Source organism: Ranitomeya imitator, chromosome 4, assembly GCF_032444005.1.
Source record: "Ranitomeya imitator isolate aRanImi1 chromosome 4, aRanImi1.pri, whole genome shotgun sequence".
Taxonomy (NCBI): Eukaryota; Metazoa; Chordata; class Amphibia; order Anura; family Dendrobatidae; genus Ranitomeya; species Ranitomeya imitator.
In genome coordinates this window covers 433,843,680-433,851,864 of record NC_091285.1, presented here as the reverse complement: position 1 = coordinate 433,851,864, position 8,185 = coordinate 433,843,680, and positions in this window count along the sequence as shown.

Here is an 8,185-nt window from a genome sequence, read left to right as displayed (position 1 = left end):
CTGGTAGTCCCATGCAGTCCTTTCAGCAAGAACTAATTCAAATATTGGAGGATGCTTTCGCTGCTGGTATTATCCCGCAGAAATTCTTGGAAATTATTAAAGATATGCATCCACGGCTCCCGACCTTATATTTAATCCCCAAAATCCACAAAGATCCCATGGATCCACCTGGGAGACCAATAATATCTGGTAATGGGGGCTTATGTGAGGTGGTCACTAAAATTATCGACCATTATTTAAAACCTTTGGTGAGTGAACTACCGTCATACATACAGGACACCAACTCGGCACTACGTAGAATTGAAGGCATCCAGTTACATGACGACGCGATTATGGTAACCGCGGATGTAGAGGCTTTGTATACCTCCATACGTCATAAGGATGGCCTCAAGGCTGTACGTTGGTTCTTGGATTCTAGCAATATGGACAAAGATATCGTCCAATTGCTTATGCAATTACTAGAATACGCGCTAACACATAACATCTTTATCTTCAAAAACAGCACGTATTTACAACTACAAGGTACGGCAATGGGGGCCAGTTGCGCGCCCTCATACGCGAATTTATTTCTCGGTGCCTGGGAACGGGAGGTTTTTGTCAGTGAACCTGTACCTCATTCCAGCCAGGTTTCTGGCTGGATGAGGTATATTGATGACATATGGTTCATATGGGAAGGTACGGTGGGGGATTTAACTGCATTTATGAATCTTCTAAATGATAACAAAGTAAATGTGAAACTTACCTTTAAGTTTGGCCGCAAGGTAGAATTCCTGGATCTTTGTGTTAGCACTGATACAAATGGCAATCTTTATACAAATCTCTATAGAAAGCCCACGGCAACCAATGCATTCCTACATGCAACATCATCCCATCCTCAGGCCACAATTCGAGGAATTCCAGTGGGGCAATTCCTGAGAGCCAAAAGAATTTGCACCAACTCTGAGGATTTTATTAAACAGTCACGAGATCTTGCTGATCGCTTTCAGGAAAGAGGATATAGTAGGAGAATAATTAAAAGGGGCTTTGTAAGGGCTAGCAAGAGCTCCAGAGTAGATTTGCTGTACGGTAACAGTGGACACACTACCAAAAAAGTTGATTCTGACCAAGTCAGATTAATTACCACATTCCATAATAAGTGGTATCAGTTTCGGGAAATTATAAACAAACATTGGGATGTGTTGTTCACCGATCCAATTTTAAGAAAAATGTTACCTAAAAAGCCACAGATAACAGCTAGAAGATCAAAAAATCTCTCAGACACTCTGGTTCACAGTTTTTATGATCCAGTAAGACTAAACAAATCTAAAAAAATGACCAATGCGGGTTTCTATCCATGTGGCCTTTGTAAGGCTTGTTTAAATACTGTCAAAACTAAGAGCTTTACTAATTTTGACGGGACTAAAAATTATGAAATAAGGAAGTATATCACGTGCTCGACCAGAGGAGTCATTTATCACGCCACTTGCCCATGTGGCAGAATCTATGTTGGTCTCACCACCCGTGAGTTGAAAATTCGCATAAGAGAACACTGCAGGGACATTGAAAGGGCTAAGGCAGTAAGTGATGAAACAAGCCTAAAAACTCTGCCTAGGCATTTTAGGAAATATCATGCATGCAGTGCTGCAGGTTTGGTGGTGAGAGGCATAGACGCTGTCAGCCTGGGGATAAGAGGTGGGGATATTGGGAAAACTCTAGCCCAAGTTGAAAGTCGGTGGATATACCGATTGGGCACTATGGCTCCTCAAGGTCTCAACGAAACCTTAGGATTTGGAGCTTTTTTGTAATTGTCTCTTCCTCCTTGTCCCTTCTTTTGTCTGATACAGTTTTATGGGTTTATGTGGGTTTTTGTTTTATGTTAATTTTAACCTCATTGTCTTTCACATTATTAGTTTATAGTTTTAACATCAACTGAGCCTCAACCTCATACCATCAAGCTGGTAGAATGAGCAAAGATGGACATTTACTTCGTATCTGGTCCATGAATTTAAACTGGCATTGCATCGAAAAGAATGAACATATGATCTGTATCTACCCTGCCTGTCAAGGAGGACCTTGCTTTGAACCTTAGAGCATCCCGTCTTGAAATGAATGGACATTTGATTTATACCTGACCTGCTTGTCAAGGAGGACCTAGTACTTTGAACTCTTAGAAAAAAGGACTTTTTGACAATTGCATTGGATAATGAAAAACTCTCTCCTTCGTAAGATCAATATGGGACACATAATCCGACAAAAGTCATCTATGATGTCTAAAGTGTTTTTTTTTTTTTTTTTTTTGTTCTTCACACAGCACTTTATTGTATGATGGTTTTCTGATTATGAAGATGGTGGTATGGTTTTTATACTTACCTGGATTTTATGGCAATATGTTTTTTAATAACATCCATCTGGACTTTATGGCTTTATAGTCCAGATTGGTGACACTTATATATACATTAGCACTAGCACTTTATGGTTACAATTACTAGTTTCACGTACACTATGTGATTTACCACTAGTATACTTCACTCATTACCTTTCTCAGGTAAACCGGTGAGCGCATGTCAGCGTGTGCCACATGTTGGGTTATCTCGCCCCTGGGCTTGGCATCACTCCGGCTTCCCACCCCTTATGGCTGGTAGGCTGGGGTGGTCGCTTCGGGGGCGCGTGGACCCCCCTTTTTACATGGGCTCCCGTATTGACATGCGCCAACAAGACTGGTCTCCCTGATTTACATTCACTTTAACATGATCAATATGAGCACCCAGTGTATTTGATATTGGCACAATATGTTAATACATTCTAGACAATTATGACAACCTTAGTCGAATCCAGATGTCCTTTAATTTATTTATTTTATTTGGGGGGGTCATATACCACCGTAGTAATATTTCATACGGGCAGTTAGGCTATCATTATATTCTAAGCACAATCGTGTTTACCCTTGGTGGAGTCCATTTTTGTATCAATCGGGATTTGTGATGGACATATGTTGGCTGTTGGCCACGTGGTGCCATTGGGTGCACGTGAGCATACGTCTAGTTATATTGAATTACCATGAGCGCAGTTTACTTCTGCGCCTGCGTTGACCACTAAGACCTTGTTAGTTTGCTGGCGACCATTTGGTTGCTTAGTAATATAGGCGCGTATCATCCGCGTCATCTGGCTTAGTAACATAGGCGCGTATCATCCGCGTCATCTGGCGTCCCATGTATATATCCATCCACATTGAGTTACCATGAGCGTAGTCTATCTCTGCGCTTGCGCAAACTGTGGTGATTTTGGTTGGTTAAGTGGCGGCTATTTGGTTGCTTAGCAACACAGGCGTGTATTTTCTACGTCACCAATCACTTTTGCGCATAACGTAATTGCAGTGCCTTATGTAGAACTTTGTTACATGGTGGTTCAGGCGGCGGTATTTGCTGTTTAATAATATAGGCACTTGCCGTTCGCATCGTAGCACGTGGACGCATTGGATAACGGTGACAGCCGGCATTGTGTGCGGCAGCTGTGTGAGTCATATTGGTTGCTTGACAACGCGGACATGTGATGTCTGCGTCACTGGGCATCGGCGCATAAAGCAATGCCAGTACTTTAACACGCATGCTCAGGGATACTACGGTGATTGGTTGAGGTCTCATTTAAATAGACCCTCATTTCCTCTTTCTATACACGCCCCCAGACGAAGATCTACATCGAAACGCGCGTAGGGGTTACACACCGGCTTTCTGTGACACATGTGCGGAGGTAATTATGATTCGTGAGCAAGGTTACTGATGATTTTTTGCCCATGGCTGTGCAGACTTATGGTATTTAACCCTCCGGACGCCATATAGATTGGGGCATGTAGTCACGCAGTGAGAGACATGCCTATGTTTGTTTTAGGCTGCATTACCATCTGATATGTCCTAGGGGGTTAGCCCTAGTTGCCTGCCTGTGGATCATTGGGATAATACGTCATTTTGGTGTTATATGGGGGAATTTTACCTGGATTAATACTATAGGTTGATAGCCATTATTCAGTTGATTTATGTACATGTGATTCATTGTGGCACAAATTGATCCCCTGTATACACTAGTGGCCCTTTATGGTATATACACGGTACCATCAGTAGCAAGACTGAGGGAAAACAACTATAAAAAGTGCTATTCTGTATAAATATTATACCTCTGACTGTGATATATCTGCACGTCATGTAAAGTCGGTTATTGGATTGGAGGCACGTCTTCATAAATGATGAAAGCAATATTTTATTCTGTATGTTGTTAATAAATTTCTACTTTTGTGAACCTTAGCATTCTGGGACCTGATTTTTATAATCTATAGGTCTTTTTTTTTATATATATGTCTGCAGTTTGTAATGCATTTTTATCGTGAAAAAACATGAAAAAACCTGAACGTGTGCACATACCCTTAGTAGTGCACAAATGAGGAAATATATCTTTATCTTTTTACTGCATCCGCTCTACACTGGATATGCTCTCCTGTCTCCTAAAATGCACACTTCTAAGAGGTCTTTTGATCAATTGGTGGCAGTCTAAAGACCTGGTCTTCCAACAATCTGCTCAGAATGAAAGGTACTATCACATGTAAAAAAACAAGCTCCCAAAAGTTTAGTCACTCTCTACCGTGCATTTACGTATTTGATTATCAATTATTATTATTGGGTAGCACGGTGGCTCAGTGGTTAGCACTGCAGCCTTACAGCGCTGGAGTCCTGGGTTCAAATCCCACCAAGGACAACATCTGCAAGGAGTTTGTATGTTCTGCCCGTGTTTGCGTGTGTTTCCTCTGGGTACACTGGTTTCCTCCCACATTCCAAAGACATACTGATAGGGAATTTAGATTGTGAGCCCCATTGGGGACAGCGATGATAATGTGTGCAAACTGTAAGAGTGAAGCGATGGCCAGGGGACCACCACGGTGCAGGAAGACTACTGTACACAAGATGAGGTGCAAACAACAAAGGGTAGATTTATTGGAAGGGAAGGAAGGGAATGAGGAAGATGCAAACAGGGGTATACAATGGCAACTGACAATTTACAAGAGTAATAAACTTTATCTTTTCCGTAAAATAGCACGGTGCTCCAACTATTACAGACTCAAAATATGTCTAACAAGCAAATGTAAACAATAAACAAGTGATGATGCTACTCTACATATACCCTCCCTGGCCTTCACTAAGCAGGCCACACGGATCCCGTGTACTGACTATTGAAGCCTACACTAGGCCCTAACAGGTGCACCAAACAGGAACAAACTCACAGTGATGTTGGAGAATCAGGTCCAGTCCCAGGGGGGCCCCCAGCAGTCCAATACGGGGGTGCGCACGGCTTTCTGTCAGCTCTGTGAAACGTAGTCTTCTCCTTGCTTCTGGATCCTAGGTATGCTCCTGGAAACTGTAAATCCCTTTCTCTGTATCTTCTTGGCTCTCTTGCAGCTATATCAGGACACAGTTCTTCTCTCTTTCAGTTATCAGCACAACAAGTCCTCTCTCCAGCAGCCTCAGCTCACACACACTGCTCCAGCTCCACACCTGCACTCTGCACAGACTAGCTCACTACGATTCTTGCGGGGGAAAAGCAGAACATTCCATCATGCCAGACAAGGGGGTGCAGCCTCTTAAAGTGACAGCGTGTTCCTTACTGTCCATAACAGCACCACCCTTTAACATGCCTCCCTTCTTAATGATGGTCGTCCTCAGTCATCACAGCATCAGGGTCAAAGTGTAATGGAGGAACGTGCAATGCTGAAACAGCACCTATAGAGGAGGCAACAAAGGTGTTAAAACAGACAGAGCACACTGTTCTACATATCGGACTGGTGGAAGCCCTGCATTAGACCTCTGGGATCTCCCATGCTCTTGGCTGTCAGGCAAGGCTTGACTATCTTCCAGAGGAACACTTGCTGCAGGAGTCATCGTGGGCTCTTGTCTGGTCTCGTCCTCACGTGGCGGTACTGGTACATCCATGGGATTACCGTCTCTGTGTGGCTGAGGACCCCCTACTGTGTCAGGGACGGTCCACCGCTCATCATCAATTTTACCATCAGGCATGACAGATTCAGGAAGTGGAATAGCGCCTTCAGGCGACAATGGCGTAGAACAGACCTCAGACCGGCAAGGCCGCAGCATATTTCTGTGAAGTACTCTAGGGGCGGATGCCCCAGTCTCAATCTGTACCTTTTAGACAGGGCCATTAGCATACACTGGCTAGATAACTTTGTATGGCTGTACTTCCCATCTCTCACTTAGTTTTCCCTTGGGGCGTTTCTCTCTGACTAATACTCGGTCTCCAGGTTGGAGCGGTAACTCTTGAGTCGGTTTGCGTCCCGCATGTTCTTTTTTTTGCAGCTACTGACCCGTCAACCGCAATTGCAATCATTGCCAAGGTGACAGTTTGCTCCATCAGCTCCTCTGACTGTTCCAAATTCAGCTCAATGATCTCTCGTCCAGCTCGTCCAAACAACAGTAGATAGGGGGTATAACCCGTGGTGGAGTGGACCCGATTGTTGTAGGTCCAGACCAATTCCGGCAGAGAGTCTGGCCAACACGCCTTCTTATCCTCCTCCAACGTTCTCAGCATTTGAAGTAAGGTTTGGTTGAAGCGTTCACAAGCTCCGTTGCCTTGAGGGTGGTAAGGGGTGGTCCGGGACCGCTCGATGCCATACATACGATACAATTCTTCCATCACCTTGCCTTGGAAACATGCGCCTTGGTCGGAATGGATGCGCTTTGGGCACCCATACACCCGAAGTCTTGACAGATGGCTTGCGCCGCCGATTCCGCAGTCTGATCTCTAGTCGGAGTGACTACTCGAACTTAGAGAAATGATCGGTCATCACCAAACAGTATTGCAGCCCCCGGGCCGAGTGTCCCACGAGGAGGTAGTCGATCATCAAGACTTCTAGCGGTTCCTTAGTTTGTTTGGTCTGGATGGGTGCCCTCTGTTCGGTACTCTTAATGAGGTCATATACTCGACATTGTCGGCAAACCTCTTCCACCACAAACTCCAACCGGGGGCAATACACATACCGTTGTAACCATTGGTAGGTTTTCGTGGGGCCGAAGTGCGCTCCAAATTCGTGGGCTTCTTTAGCTACTTCTTGAGCCATTTTTCCTGGGATGACAACTTGCCACCTTACTTCCATATCTTTTGGCTGTTGCCTCTTACGATATAGCGCTGACTCTCGCAACTCCAGTCTATCCCACTGATGTAACACACTCCTCATTTCAGAGTCCAGATCATCTCTCTCTTGTTTGCCAGGCTTCCGCTTTTGAGTTACCCACCATTTCATCTGTATCAGCCCTTCGTCTTCATCCTGAACGTGTCCCCATTCCTCATTGGTTCTCCCCAGGGACCGGGGTAATGCGCAGGCCTCCCTTCTTGACTGGGCTGCAACCATTGGGGGCTTAAACTTGCGAAAGTCTGGGGTTTCCTCCTCTTCGAGTTGCTCATCAAGATCCCCCACTGGAGTCTCCACAGTCACTCTTGACAGCCCATCAGCATTTGTGTTTTCGGTAGCAGAGCGATAACGGATGGTAATGTCGAATTTGGCTAGGCGAGCCACCCACCGTTGTTCTAAGGCCCCCAATTTAGCATTCTAAAGGTGGGCCAGGGGATGATTGTCTGTTCGATCTTGAATCTTGGTACCTGTCAGGAAGCCTGCAAACTTTTCTGTCATGGCCCACATGATGCCAGGTATGCCAGGAGCTCTAACCGGAAGGAGCTGTAATTGTGAGGGTTTCTTTCGCTGTCTCGCAGGGACCTGCTGGCATACCTGATGACTCTCTCATGTCCATCCTGTATCTGAGAAAGTACTGCACAGAGTCCATGAAGGCTACCATCTGTGTATAACAGGAACAGTTGATCGAAGTCTGCGTAGGCCAAAATCGGGGCTGAAGTAAGGGCATTCTTTATAGCCTGGAAGGCCTCGTCTTGTCCCTGTGCCCAGGGGATGCACTGGGTCTTCGGCACTCCAGCGGTCCCCCTCAGCAACTCATTGACAGGACCCGCCACCTTCGCGAAGTCTTTAACAAACCGGCGGTAGTACCCAGCGAGTCCCAGGAAGGCATGGAGTTCTCTCACTATTCGAGGGACTGGCCACTTCTGGATAGCAGCCACTTTTTCTGGCGAGGGTAGAACTCCATCTTGTGACACTATGTGGCCTAGGTACTCAATCTCTCTCTTGAAGAGGTGGCACTTC